Source organism: Equus quagga, chromosome 14, assembly GCF_021613505.1.
Source record: "Equus quagga isolate Etosha38 chromosome 14, UCLA_HA_Equagga_1.0, whole genome shotgun sequence".
In the NCBI taxonomy this organism is placed as follows: Eukaryota; Metazoa; Chordata; class Mammalia; order Perissodactyla; family Equidae; genus Equus; species Equus quagga.
The window spans coordinates 31,041,737-31,057,108 of record NC_060280.1 but is presented as its reverse complement, the minus strand read 5'-3'; positions in this window follow the sequence as shown (position 1 = coordinate 31,057,108).

The window sequence follows — 15,372 nt, the reverse complement described above, 5'->3', positions numbered from 1 at the left end:
GGGAGCGTCTCAAAAGTGCGCACGCAGCTCCCGCCCGCTCCAGTCGGCCTCGTTCCCGGCTTCCTGCGTCCCGGATCCCCGCCCCCTCCCCGGGAGAGCCCCGGCCGTCTCAGCAGATGGCCCCAGGGTCGGGAACATCTGGAGGTCGCTGGAGAGAGAGAGAGAGAGAGAGTGTGAGTGTGTGTGTGTGTTAGAAAGAAAGAGGTTGGTAAGAAAGAGTTGGAGTGGGCAAGGGGGAGGGTTCCCTCTTCTCCACTTCGTCCCCCCATTTTTTAAACGGGTGAAAGCGGTCCAGAGACGTTAGGGAGAGAGAGACCAAGAACCTGGAGCCGAGAGAGACTGGCTGACAGACGAACTCGCAGAGAGGAGAGTCTGGCTTCGGCAGAAGAGCTGGCGGGAGAGGAGAGAGAAAGCAACAGACTTATTTTTTTCTGGAGGGAACCTTCGACGTCTGGTTGGATTTCTAAGAAGAGAATCTACATGTGTGCCTAGGCAGCAGTTGAAGTCTGTTTGTCCCTCCCATCCCTCATTATGGTAAAAGGGCAGGAAAGCACCCAAAAAGCTTTTGAAAATGGGCGGTTGTGGACCAAAATAATCCATAACCAATCTATAAATGAAAATCTGGGTGAGTTTATTCTGAGCTAAAATGTGAGGACCATGGCCCGGGGCCTTTCTTCCCGAAGGAAGAAAGGGCACCAAAGAAGTGGGGTGTACACAGTGATTATATACCCCCAAAGAGGATGTTTCACATATGATTGAAATGTCCCTTTTGTAATAGTTGCAAAACTGCTCTGTTGGCACAGCGATTGATGGACACAGCAGGTAGGTCTGCTGTCTCGGTGGAAACAGCAGGGTGGCAGGTCTGCTGTCTCAGCTGGGTGGTCACAGGTGAGCTGGGTGGTCTAAGGGGAGCACAGCAATCAGTTCCTAGCCTAAGGAAAGATGCTTATCCTTAAGGAAATGCCAACGTAGGGGAAGTTGCACCTTTATCTTAAGGGCATTTGATCTTGCCTTAGTGAATGTTTAAAGCAGACATACAATGCATGCTCAACAGGCAGGGTCAGGCCCTTTTGGAAAAAACAAAGTCAGACCAAATTAGGTTTACGCCGAATGGCTTCCTCATATACTCCAATATGTCCTTTTGCTTGCCATTTCTATTTGTCAGGGTTGAGGGAGAAGTTGCCTGGTGGATGCACTTCCTACAAGGGGGGGTGAGTTTGAGGCTCTCAGTCCATGTGCCCAGACAAGTGGGGTTAAGGGGGGGCGCGTTCTCAGGCACCCCAGGCCTCTGGCCAGGGGGTTGAGCAGGCTTTGGTTTTGAACCCTGGACCTCCCAGGAGTTTCCCCTCCAGTGGAGAGGGCCCCTGGGTGCAGAGATTGCACAGTGCTCCCCCTGCAGTGGCCCAGACTTGCACACTCAGTCTTCTTGGTCCTTCTTTCCCTATTACGTTTTTCTTTTAATTAAAAAAGTTGCTTGGGCTTGTGTGTCTGTGTCTGCCTGTCTGCCTGGCGAAGGAGAAGCAAGGGGGGAGACGGGGAGGGAGGCGTGGAAGCCACTACCCCAGGCCTCCGGGCAGCAAAACCAAAGCTGCTGCCTGGAGAACAAAGTGCCCTTGCAAGTCCTCCCCCTACACTCAAAGACCTTGTGTGGTCCTGGCGACTCCACTCACCCGGGCTGAGACCCGCCGCCCCTGCCAGTTAGGGAGGTTGGGGAGAAGGCTGGGATCCTGGTCTTCTCAGGGTGGGAGCAAGGAGAGCTCCCCTTTCTCCTCTCTGCCCTGTGTCCTCCCCCAATTAGAACCCCTGCTTCCAGAAGTGGGAGGCCAGCGGGGGCCTTCCAGCTCAGACTTCTCATGGAAAAGTCTTAGAAATTGTACCAGAGGCCCCTTTGCATCCATCACCTCCTCACGATGGAGCTGAGTGAACGGGCTGCTGCGCTTCAACTGCACATCCCCCAATCGGGTCTCTGTGAGTCCTGGGGCCTCAGGCGTCTCAGCCTGGAGGGGAGACAGAGCCCCGAGCTTGGACAGGCTCCTGCTGTGCCACTTACCAGCTCTGGCTAACCTAGGCAAGTTCCCTGACCTCTCTGAGTTTCTGCACCTGTAAAGATGCAGTTGTGGGGAGTAAACAGGGTGACTTGGTAAAGCCTGAGTCTGGCTCACAGGAAGCCACTGTGTGTGCTTATCACCGGTATCATTGTATCAAGATGTCTGTCTCCTGTCAGGGAGTGGGGCAGAGTCTGGAAAGCCCAGCAGGCTTGGGAGAGGAGGAGACAGGGGAATGGTCACTTGACCCTCGGGCGGCTTAGCCCACCTGCCTGCCGCCTCCTCCCCTCCCTTGGGGAGGGGGCTTTCCTTCAAAGGAACCCCCCTTTGCCCATGCCTGGGACTTTCCTGGGACTTTCATCCTCCCCTCCCTGGCTGTGCAGCTGTGGAGTGAGGCTCTCCTCCGCCTCTGAGAAATGGAGAGGAATACCCAACTCCCCGGGGACTGGGGATGCAATCCCACTGCCCTCTGTGTGCAGGTCCAGCCAGCTGGGCCAGAGGCTCCAGGCTTCTCCGGAGGGCCTCTTGCTGAACAAAGTCAAACAACCCCTCCCACCTTGGCTCGTGGCTGGCGGCGGTTTCTGAGCACTTCTGCATTTATCATTTCCCTTGATCTTCCCTAACTGGGAGGTGGCCCCCAGGGGCTTTGCATAGGGAACCACCAGCAGCCTACCCACCTCTCCCCTAGCACTGTGCCGCACACTTGTCATCGGTCGTTCTGCCTCCAGGCACCCCTTCCTGTCTGCTGTCCACACTGCAGCAAAAGCAACCTTTCTAAACTGCCCATCTGTGAAATGGATCATGACACTTGCCAGCTTAAAACCTTTCAAGGGCAAAACCCAAACTCCTTGGCTTGGCATTCAAGGCCCCTGTGATGTGCCCCTCCCCGCCACCTCTTCAGCCTCATTTCTGGCCGCTGCCTCTTTCACATCCCAAGCTCTAGTCCTCTAGTAAATGGAAACTAGGGGGAGGGAGGGAGGGCAGGGAGGGTAGTGTCTCTGCATTCTTCAAGTCTCTGTCCAAACTTGCCTCCCCCAGGAAGTCCTCTGCTTGGCAAAATTGGTCCTTCCTTCTATTATGTTGCTGTGCCCTTTGTTCATGGGAGCTATCACTTTCCCCACTCTCTTCACCCTCCTTGTGGTCAACCTGGTGGTCATCACCTGCCAGGCACTGTGCTGGGAGACTTTTAAGATCATTACATTGTTTCATCCCTATGATAGCTGCCTTAGATCGATCGATAGTGGTGAGGCCCAGAGAGGACAAGAGATCTGTCGAGGGTTACACAGCATGTTCTCTGCAGGGCTGGAACAACAGTTTGGGCTCCAGTGCTCTTTCTGCTACCTTGCAGTCAACACAGATTGCAGAATGTGCTGTCACAGAGAGGCCTTGGAGCCTTAGAGTCCAGGTGCAAATCATCGCTCTATCCTCGGCTGTCCATGAACTTGGGCTAGTCACGTCTTCCCCCAAGCCTCAGTTTCCTTACCTGTAAAATGGGGATAAATAAGAAGCCCCGCCTCACAGGGACACATGGAGGAGCAAACGAATTCATACAGATGCAAATATGTTGTATACAGTAGGGTGCTGAGCGCTTTTAATTGATTGACTTGACTAGCCGTCTTTCAACTGAGGGCGATTAGTTGGGATTTTCCCTCAGAACTCTCCAGACTGGAGGTCAAAGGCACCATTAGTCCCTTTGGCTGCCTGGCTCATACCCCACGTTTTGAGAAAGCTAAAAGGTCTTTCTTTTTCTCTGCTTTATCTTAGCTGTCAAGCTCTGCCAGAAAACCTTCTACATCCAGTGTGTTCCCATGACCCTCCAGGATCTCTGTTTTTCTTGCTGCGCTTTCTTTTTTTTCAGTTGTCAGAAGCTGGCAGATCTGAAGTTAATAGAGCTTCAGGACCACGTAAGGAAATAATAGAAAAGAAGAGCTGGAAGAAAAAGAATACCTGTCCAGCCTCCCTTCTGATTCTGCAGGTCTGAGGCCGCCACAGCATGCTGGGGTTTTCAAAAGCGTCCACGGTGCTTCTGATGTCAGCTTCGGGGTTGGGGGACGTGGCAGCACGTCTGCTGGAGGGTTTGCAAAGTCCTTCCACACGCATTCTCGTTTTAAACGTGTGAGTGAACTGCTCAGGTAGTCGCTCATCACCTCCATTTTTCAGATGTGGAAACTGAGACTCAGGAGTGACTCATGTAGGGTCACAAAGCTAGAAGGTAAAACTGGCCTTTGGGGTCGCCCCAGTCACTCCTGTGCGGGGCAGAAGGCTGTGCAGGGGCTTTGCTGGTATCTCAGCAATCACTGTGTGATGAGCACTGCTCCTCTCCTGCCAAATCAGACGCTTCCCTAAATATTTCTCTCCCACTCTCCCACCTCCCTGCTTTCCCCGTGCCTGGAATGACTGTCTCAGCCCAGTCTGCCAGCTGCGGTCCTCGCTCTCTTCCAAGACCTGCGCCTCCTCCACAAAGATATTTCCATTTCCCACAGTTTCTCTTCCTTCAAGCCTGGGAGCATTTGGTTTGTGTCTCTGTGTAGCCCTTCTCCAGCGCTGCCTCCTGCTGCAACTTGATGCTCCATGTCCCCAGCTGTTGGGGTTCCTCGCAGATTCTGGCAGTTGGTTGCTGCCTCCATGCCTTTGCTCCTGCTGGCCACCCTACAGAAGTGCCCCTTGCCCCATCACATCTCTTACTTATCACTCCAAATGCCGCTCAGTGTCACCTCTTCCAGGAGGCCTCCCTTGATCTTCTCAACACTTAACTCTACCATTGGAGGGCCTTCCTCTGTGCTTCCCGGGTACAGTGGGGAGACCTCTGTCACGAGCAGGTGGTCTCTGCGTGTCAGGCGCTCAACTGAGAGAACCTCAGTGAAGGGTGCCCGGGGAGGAGGAGGGAAGGCTCTGGGGGGCCCTGTTCCCCTCCTGTTAGCCTGAGTCTCCTCCCTGAGGGCTGCAACTCTCTCTTGCTTTCTGTCTTCGCCTCCACGCACTATTCATTCCCTCTTCCCTCCGTAGGGTCCCCCTTGGCCCCTGTCTCTCTCCCTTGAGTCTCTCGGTGCTTATCAGTCACCTGGACCCTCCCCTCTTTCCTGTGGTCCCGTCTCCCCGACCGGGGACAGATCATATCGGACCACCACACTCTGCAGGCACACAGGCCCGACGGGGTCAGGACGTGGGATCCCAGTCCTAGCTCGTCCCCAGCTGAGGTGGGCCGGAGCAGCTTATTGATGACAACATATGTGCAGGGCCACTTTCAGCCGAGTCTGTGGGACCACTGTCTCCTTGGCCCCTCGCTGCTGTGCCCTCTGTAGGGGAAGATGACTCGTCACACCGTGGTGCCTTCCTGCCGAGGTCTAGCCCTCGTGCGCCAGTGAATTCCGGGGACCTTGTGAACTCCGGGGACCTTCGTTATCAGGCTTGGGTTGCATGATTATGTTATTGCGTGCAAAGGGCTGTGTGCTCAATTTATTACCTTCTGTCCCAGGGCAAACAGTACGCTGCCTTCACAGAGGCTGACTCTCAGAGAACAGTGGAGTCATTCCTGTCCGTAAGCAAACAAGTCCAATCAAGGAGTTTCCAGATTTTTTTTTGATGACAGCCCGTAGTAAGAAATGGATATTATCACAGAACCGGGACACCGGGACATAGACATGTATATAAAGCTGAAACAAAAGCTTGACAGAACAATACTTACCCTTCCCAGTCTGCTATTTTATTTCTATCCTGTTCTATCCGTTAGGAATAACAATGTGGTCACAACCCTGTAAATTGATTTTGCATCCCACCAAAAGGGTGCAAGGGGAAGTTTGAGAACCTCTGTTTTAGTGTCTCCCCCTCCAGCCTAGCTGCCCCGCGATGGTGGCGGTCTCTCCCCGGCCCTCTGATCCATTAGCTCAAGGAATGTTTACTGAGTTCCTCGCCTTGCATCAAATTTCTTAAATGACAGTCCAGTTTCGTGGTTCCCACCTTCCTGTTCATCCCCTCTAGACAACCGTCAGCTGGCCTTTGCTACTGCTAAGCTGCCAGCAATGCCTCACCAGCCCTCGCCGTGTGACGTTGTCACAGCTGACTCTCTCTTTCTCCTTGGCTTCCCTCTTCATTTTCTCCCTGGACAACGGGTTGCCCTTCTTGTTCCCCTTTACTGGCTCCTCCTTGGTCCCCAACCCACACATGATTGCCCCCCAGGCTGTGCCCTGCACCCCGACTCCTCTCCCTTTGATACTGTGTCCTTGGGCTGGCCTGTGGAGACTCCCCATGCCTTCAGTTGCTGAAGGATATGTGTCTGTAGCTCCCGCTGTCACCTCTCATGTCCGCCTCTGTCAGACCTCTGGCCAAGTGCCTGTTCAGCATCTCCACTTGCCGGGGGCGGTCCCACAGACCTCACACTTCACTCCCTGAAGCAAAGATTTAGCTCCCACTCAAACCTGCCTCTCCCAAGTCCTCATCTTGATGAAAGGTGGCACCACCCACCCAGCTGTCTAAACCAGGAACCTGGGATGGTCTGAGACTCCTCTCTCTTCCTTATGCCCATACTCGGTGCATCCCCAAGTTTCTCAAATCCTTCTTCTCTCTCTTTGCATCACCTGATCCTGGTCCAGCTGATGGCATTTCTTGCCTAGACCTCAGAAATCACCTCCGTCATGTCTCCCTGCCTTCATATCATCACCTCCAGATCAAGCCCTTTGGACCTGTAAGAGGATTTCTTTTAAAACACAATACTGATCTTGTCTCTACCGGGTTTAAAATCTTCCCGTGACTGTCGCTTCTAGGGTGAGGCTGCAGCTGTTGACCGCGTCACGAAGTGCCACTCGTGATCCGACCCAGCTCCCCGTCCTCCCTCACCTCTTGCCTGTACCTCTGTTTTCCAGACGGGTACAACCACCTCAGTGACACCTCAGGGACACGGTCCCCTCCCCCTCCCAGCCTTTGCACCCGTTGTCCTCTCTAACTGGAGCACTGGCTAAAGTCCACTGCTTCCTCCAGTCGGTGGCATCCTAGCGTCAGCTCTTCGGGAGGCCTTCCCTGACCCACCGTGTGTGGTCCTGTGCTCCGCCCAGGCGGTGCTCCTGTCGCACCCTCTGCTTCTTCCCTCAGCCCTCACCACACTTTGCCATAGTTGGCTCATTTTTGTCCTCTCTGCATCCCAACTGTAAGCTCTGCGAGTCTAGGGACTCCCCTGGGCTTGCTGCTGTGTTCCCAACATCGAGTCAGGACCTAGCACATCGTAGGCCCTCAGTGAGGATGGGTAGAAGAATGGGCTTTTTGACTTAATGAATGATAGCAGCAGCACAGTGTGAGGAAGGGACAGTAACTGGAGGTTTGGAACATAGACGGTTACAATCAGAGTCACGGGAAGTTGGAATCAAGGAAATACAGTGGTTGGATTCACAGAATGTGGACTCATGGACCAGAGAACCATTCAGCTCCACCATGTCCCAGCTGGGATCTCGAGCAAGCCGACGAAGCCCTTTCTCTGACTTTTGGTTTTATTTTTTATAAAGTGCTGATCAGAGGCCCTGCCTGCCCAGTCTGGATTGTGAGCAATGAGACCATAAAGTCTGACTGTGAATGTGTACATTCTGCTCCCTCTGTGATAGCGACGGGGCTGTCTGGCCTGGGAGAGCCTCTTTGCAACTCAGCAGTTGTCCTGGGGCTCTGATTGCGAGGCTTTCATTGGCTTATTTTACCCAAGCTGAGCGTGCCTTGGGGCCTATTTGCCCGGCCTGGCACGCATCAGTGCTCAGGGTTAGGGTCTGCGCTTGAGGACAAGAGCCCTTCAGGAGGAGTTCTCTATAATCAGGACAGGCTGACCTGCCTTAGAAGCCTGGATTTTACAGATGGAGAAATTGAGGCCCAGAGAAGCTAGGGGCTTGTCCATAGTCACACAGCATGTTGGGACAGAGGCACAGCTGGCCACTCCTTTAGGCTCCGAGTCAGGCTTCTTCTTAAATTCCCAACCTCCCTAATTCTAGGCTATCTGGAGGCATTGGCTTTGGTCTGGAACAACAAGAACAACGCTTGGGGTTTCTGAAGACAGTGATGCTCAGAGTCCATTCTTCAGAAGGTGCCAGATCATTACATTCTGGGTCTACCGACTAAGCAGAGAGTTCTGGTTAGTTATTCCTTACAGGACCACAGCAATGTCCTGCGCACAAGGTGTTTCTCACATCCCTGTGTGAGATGAAGAGAAGAGGCATTTGGGTCGGGCTCTGGGCTGAGCACACACATCCATTACTTCCTCTTATCTCTCGTGTTTAGATGAGGAAGCCAAGGCTCAGAGAGGTAAAACAACTTGCCTAACGTCACTCAGCTCATAACTGGAACAGCCAGGACTGGAGCCCAGGTCTCTGATTCTGAGGCCCTTGCTGTTTCTGCTGCGCCAATCTGCCTCCCTTAGATACCCACTGCCTCGTGCCCTGGTGGGCGGACAGAGCGGGGAGGCTGCGGGGAAAACGGATGGGCCAAAAAATATGGTGGGAACAGCAAGAAAAGTGAGGAAGTGCTCAGCTCTTATATCACACAGACCTGGGGTTGAATGTTGGCTCTGCCACTTCCATCGAGCCCCTGAATGACACCGTTTCCTTTTCTGTAAAATGAAGAAAATTATTACCTTGCAAGACGGTGGAAGGGATTCAATGGAATCACTCACGTAAAATGGTTCACAGTCTGAACACATAGTAATTGCACAATAAGTATCTATTGCTATCAATAATGATAATCTCTTACATAAACATTTTAGAAGTAGGTGTTCCGTGAAGACTTGTTGAGCAATTGGGGTGACTCAGTTCACACACCTGCCCTCAGAGCTGAGAGCAGAGGGGAATGGAGTGGAGGAGAGGAAAGAGGCTAAGATTTGTCGAGCTCCTGCTGTGTGCCCAGACACTGTGCTACATGTCATAATCGCCAGCATCGCCTCTGTGAATGCTCACTACAAAGCAGGTGAAATTATTAGTCTGATTTTATAGTTGGGGAAACTGAGGCTCAGAGAGGGGAAGTGGTTGTATGGCTTGTGAGTGGCTAAATGATTTAAACCTCTGGCTATTGGGCCTGAGAGCCCATGATCACTCGGCCCCACCCCTCCACACTCACACTCACACTCAGCTTCGCTCCCCCATGAGAAGTCCCCTGCTCCATGCCCTGTGCTGGGCCACGCTGGGCCCTCTGAGTGGGCTCTGGTCCCAGGGAGCACACTGACCATCGGGGCTTTGCCCCATTCCTTCTGCCAGTCTCAACCTCTCAATGTTCTTGAGCGACCACGAGGTGAGGACCCCCTGCCTGTCCGGCCTCATCTCCCTCCACACATCTGCCCACCTCCATACCTAGCCGGTAGTCACCCCCACTAGGTGACAGGTCCCCAGACACTTCTGTGCTTTCTATCCACTCAACCTTTGCTCTGCTGTGTCCACTATTCATAATGACTGCTCTCGTATCCCCAGAGATTGAAATCCTGAGTGTCTCTAGTTAAAGGCCTAGGAGCTGGGAGGTCAGGGTCTGTCTTCTGAACCAGGGCCTGAGCAGAGGAAGTGAGAGGGTCTGCGTTTTGGAGCAGGAAACAGAATCGGAGGTGAAGGAGGAGGGAGGCAGGGCAGGAGGGAGAGGAGAGGGGGAGTGAGCAGGGCAGTTACATGGTTACATAAGGGCGTGTGCCCAAGGCCAGCACGTGATGGAACGCCGTGCCCTGCCAGAGAGGTGGGGAAAGTTCATCAGCCAAGGGCTTCGTGCTGTCGGAACAGACATCCTGGGGATGATCACACAAAGGAGGGGTGCTTCAGTCCACGGTGAGCGGCTGGGGTCATTGAACCGCCCTCCCACCCCAGCCAGCTCTAAGTCCTACTCTTTGGAGCTGCAGGGCAGGCTTGCACTAAAAGAAGAAAAGAGACTTTCATTTAAATTTTCTGGCGGTAGTCACAGGAATTAAATGCATAGAGCATTTCGTGGGGCTCATGCTGTGGTCAGCTTTGATGCTCACAGTGACCCTGGGAGGTGGGGCTCATGCCCTCCTTTTACAGACTGGAGCTCAGAGAGGGGAAGCAGTTGTCCAAGGCCACACAGTGAGAAAGAGGCAGAGCTGGGATTTGAAGATAGTTACTGTGCTGTTGGCACCTGTGACAATGGCCCCAGGAAATAAAACTTAAAGTTAGCAACTTTGCTGAAACTTACAACGGGCAGGCTATAGTTCTTGTTAACTCATTTATTCCTCACGACTCTATGTAGAAGACACTATTGCTATCATCCCTATTTTACTGAAAGGGAAACTGAGGCATAGAGACGTTAACTAACTTCCTCGATTCATGGAGTTGGTAAGTGGTGGAGCTAAGACTTGAATCCAGGTCCTGTGGTTTCAGAGTCTGTGCTCTTAACTGCTTCACTTACATGGGGGTTCAAGGTAGAGGGACTTCCAACTATGCCACCAGGCCCCTGCCCTCTCACTCACGGAGAGGGGCCCACCCAGGCCCTGTGGTCTATGGCACGGTCAACTCGCCTCGCCCTGGACAGGCAGGTGGATGAGGCACCTCCTCCGGGATGGCTGCCAGCCTCATTCAGCCCAGCCTGGGTCAGGGCAGGTGAGGACACTCCAGGGAACTCTGGTGCCCTGTTCTGGAATTCTTGTCTCTGGGGCAAACCAGCAGACCAAGAGGCTGTTGAACTCGCATGAGGCAATGAGGGGAGTGAGTTCATGGCTCTGGTGGGGTCAAGGCACTTGGGCAGATGTGGTCCGGGAGACCAGAGCCTGGGGTTCCAGCCCCGGTTCCAGCCCAGCTCACTGCACAAACTCGGGCAAATCCTTGCCCCTGGGCCTCAGTCTACCTATCTGTATGGTAAGGGGCTTGGACAGCATGGTTTCTTAGGCCTGCCGGCCCTGTACCCTCTGCTCTGAGTTATAACTCCTTAGACGTAGCTTCTCTCTTCAGAGGAAGGAAACTCCTTCTTGTCAAGCACCTTCTAAGGTCAGGGGAAGTTCCTGGCAGTTTTTCTACTCCCACCAGCTAATCCTGGCTTTTAATGACGGTCCTAACCCCCAAAAGAGTGTCTGATGAAGAAGAATAGGGCTGGCGTTCAGACTCTATGCATCAGAACTGCTTTACTAGGTGTCAAAAGATTGATACAGGGGCTGGCCGGGTGGCGCAGCAGTTAAGTTTGCACGTTCCGCTTCTCGGCGGCCTCGGGTTTGCCGGTTCGGATCCCAGGTGCAGACGTGGCACTGCTTGGTAAAAGCCATGCTGTGGTAGGCGTCCCATATATAAAAAGTAGAGGAAGATGGGCATGGATGTTAGCTCAGGGCCAGGCTTCCTCAGCAAAAAGAGGAGGATTGGCAGTAGTTAGCTCAGGGCTAATCTTCCTCAAAAAAAAAAAGATTGATACACTTCTATGTTGGTTGGTAGATAGCCATTTCCCTTAACTTCTCCTGGTGCTCCCCATTTGGCCCAGGTACTCCAGTAATTAAATGGTTAATGCCTGGCAGCCCTCTGCCCAGCCAGAAGTGCCAATGTCCATTTGGCCATGCCGCCATTTTGCTGTGCAACTGTGCTGTAGTCAAGTAATATGAATATCCCAACAGGAGGGGAAGCAGTATGTCATGGTGGAGAGGATCAGACACATGACTTCACGCCCTGACTCGGCCGCTAACTCCTGGGTGTGCTCGGGCCACTTCCCTGTCTCAGTTTCAGTTTCTTCAAGGTGCCCATCTCACAGGGTTGTTGTATTAAATGGAAAAATGGGGACAAAGCTCCTGGTATGCAGTAGACAGTCAGAATATGTTAGTTCCCCTTGTGGCAGACCAATGAGAGACAGTTGGATTCAGGGGAGAGGGAGGAGGGTAGTGTGGTATGATAGAAAGAGGGTAGATTTTTGAGCCAGAAAGACTCAAGTTCAAAGGCTGGCTCTGTCACTTACTCACTGTTATATGCTGAATTGAATCTCCCCAAAATCCATATGTTCAAGTCCTAATTCCCAGTATGGAATATGACTGTATTTGGAGGTAGGGTCTTTAAAGAAGTAATTAAGTTAAAATGAGGTCATTAGGGTGAGTCCTAATCTAATATGACTGGTGCCCTTATAAGAAGAGGAGATTGGGACACTCGCACACATAGGAGAATGCCACGCAAATATGAGGACGGCCATCTACAAGCCAGTAAGAGAGGCCCCACAAGAAACCAACCATGCAGACACCTTCATCTCAGATTCTAGCCTGCAGAACCGTGAGAAAATAAATTTCTCTTGTTTGAGCCATCTAGTCTGTGGGTCTTTGATATGGCAGCCCTGGCAAACTGACACACTCATTCTGCAACATCGAGCTAGGTAGTTAACTTTCTGTGCTTCCTACAGTAGATTAAATGAGATAATGCCTAAGAGAGCACCAGCATATAGTAGGCCCTTAGCAAATGCTATCTCTGCCTCCCCTATAAGCTGAGGACTGCAGTTGGCTCTCTCAGGGGAGGAGAGTGGTGATATTACTGAGTCATCCTGCCTCAGCAGGAACCTGCAGGACACGTGACCCTTGATCTGGCCCTCACCTTTCCTCAGACTGGCAATCCTGCCCTCAGCTCTGCCCCTGGCCTTTACACTGGGTTTCTGTCTGCCAGACTGCCAGGCGATCAGGGTTCACAGAGGCTTTTGCTTCTGGCCATGCTCAGCAGCAAACTCACCGTTGAGTGCCACCGTTGAGGGGCCAGCTTGGTGTAGCCCCTGACACAGGGGCGAGATTGGAGGGGTAGGGAGGGTGGCTGGGGTGGGGGGTCTCAGGGGTGGAGGAGCGGACTGTTGTGTCATGGTGATTTTTCCAAAATACTTGCACACTATCTCATCTGATACTCCTGGCAACACTTTCAGGTGCGCTGCGCTAAGGGGCTCCTCTTGAAACAGAGAGAAACTGAGCCCCAGAGGAGTTAAGGAGCTCCTCCCAACTCAGCAAACCCATGCTGGAATTAGGACCTTGGAATCTAGACTCAGGCTCCAGCTCTTTCTGCCACTGGGACCACTTGTTTGCCCTCCAAGGCTTTGGGGGCTTGGGGAGTGTCGTGGGAAGCACGTGGACCCAGGAGTCACCACACCTGGGCCAGTGACCAGCTGTGTGACCCTGGGCAAGGCCCCCACCTCACCAGGCTGTGCGAGGCTCCATGAGAGAGGGATGCCATCTCTGCCCCTGGAACTCTCGAGGCCCATGATCATTGGCAGCTCTTGTGACTTTCATAACTAACTATTCAGTAACTGTTGCTGAATTGAATTCCTGGAGAGCCAGGAAGTGTGTCTGTGGGTGGGAGAGACGTCTGGCACTTCCAGGGGGCCCAAGGCTTCCTTCCCACATGCCTCCTTCCCCCAGAGCCTGGCAGCCCTGGAGAGAGAATGTAACAGAGGGACCTAGAGGCAGTGGGCAGCTGCACCTGGAATTTTCCTGCCCCCAGCCCCCTGTACCTGTCTGAAACCCTTGTCTCCCTATTTGCAGTTCCTGGTTCAGTAAACACTGTTTCACTTTTTTACAGCACCTGTCACCATCCAAACTTCCTTGGACCGCTATATTTTCACTTTCATCTGCCCCATCCACACCCCCCAGAGAATGATGATCGTGCCCCAGGTTTTGTCTGTCTTGTACCCTGCTCCATCTCCTGCACTGGAACAGGGCCTGGCAGAGTTGGTGCCTGGTCATTATTCGTGGAATGAAGGATGAGTGAATGAATGACTTAATCCTTTGTGGTCAGCCCTTTGCTGTATTTGAGGATATTGCCTAAGTCAGTGCCCAGCCCTGTTTTCTAGAGGCTTCCAGTCTGGTGGGGGAGGCAGACACGACACAGACAAAGGCAGTGACCATGGGTGTGACCTGCACTGTGACAGAGGGAAGGAGGCACCTGGGCTGGGGGAAGCCAGAGCATGTGGCATCTGATCTGCTTCAGGGAGCAGGAGGGGCTGGCTGGGTGGGAGGGCCTGGGAGGCCTCTCAGAGATGCCTCAGCTGAAGACGGGCATAGGAGTCAGAAGGACAAGGGAGGGGACAGCATTCCAGGCCGAGAATAGCACATGCAAAGGCAGGAAGGCAAGAGAGATCATGGGAGTTAGAGGCATCTGATGCATAGAGATAGGGCAGCAACTGGGACCGTGGATGCCAGGGGCCGGCAAGGGTACCTGAGGGAACAGTGGCGGGGATCTGATGGGAGAACAGCTGAGGGATGTGCAAATCCGAGCTGTTTTCTTCAGGTTCTCAAAGGCTTCCCTCTTGTTGAGAGGTAGTGCTGCCCAGGGGCTGCCTGTTTGCCAAGCGGCTGCAGGTGTCGGCTCCTTCCTACCCGACTCTCCCAGGTTAGCGCAACCTGCCCTCTGAACTGGTGCCTCTCTCTGCCTCTCTCCTGAGAGAGAACAGGCTTAGGGTCAAGGCCCCCCGCTGCCCCCACTCTGAGGCCAGGCCAGGGTGGCAGGGGCTCTGGGAGCAGCCGCTCCCCTTTCCGAGCCCAGTGTCCTCAGACTCGCAGTGGGTGGGTAATGTGCCTTGCAGGCCTCCCCTCCGGGATTCTTTTGGCCGATGGAACAGGGTCAGGGGAGTGCGTGGTGGCTTTTCCAGCCTGAAGACGCTGCCCGATGGCTCCAGGAAGTGTGACTTATTCCAGCCTCGCTACAGGTGGGGATCAGGCTTCTGGTTCCTACTCCTCCAGCCAGAAACCTTTTGCCTCAGGCAGCCATGGGAGAGCACTAAAGCCAGTGAGATGGATTTTGGTGTGTCACAGACTCTCTTGGTGACCTCAGCAAATTTCTGCCTCTTTCTGGGCCTTGGTCTCCTCCTTTGTAAATTGGATGTAACAGTGCCTGTCCTCACTCTGCAGAGCCAGGAGACCTGCTCCTCATCCTGGACTTGGCATTGGCTGGCCTTGGGCAAGTCTGTCCCCTTTTGAGGCTCTAGTCTCCCCATCTGTATGTTGAGAGGGTTGGACTTGTCATCCTACAAAACCAGGAGCCAGTTTAAGAGGCAAAGCGTTTATTTGGGATCAAAGAATTGCAATTCGGGGAGCACAGATTCAGCTAGAAACCCAAATAGTGTCCCAATTACAGGAGAGAGCCTTAGGATTTAAATGGGAAAAAGGGAGAAGAAGGAGGTGAGTTGTATTAAAGAAGAGTTCATTGGAGCTAGAAGAGGTAGGGTTGGTTTTGTCCTTCAAACATCGGCTTGAGGTTCGGTCATCAGGCAAAAAGCTAGACTTGTCCTTCATTGGTTGGTTAGCGATTCGGTCATCAGCAAAGTCCAATTTCATCAGTCCTTACAGACAGGATATTCTTGTCCTTTCTGACTTCTTAGAATGATGGTGGTTTGGTCCAGTTTGGAAGATAAAGAAGACAAGATGTGCAAGGCAATT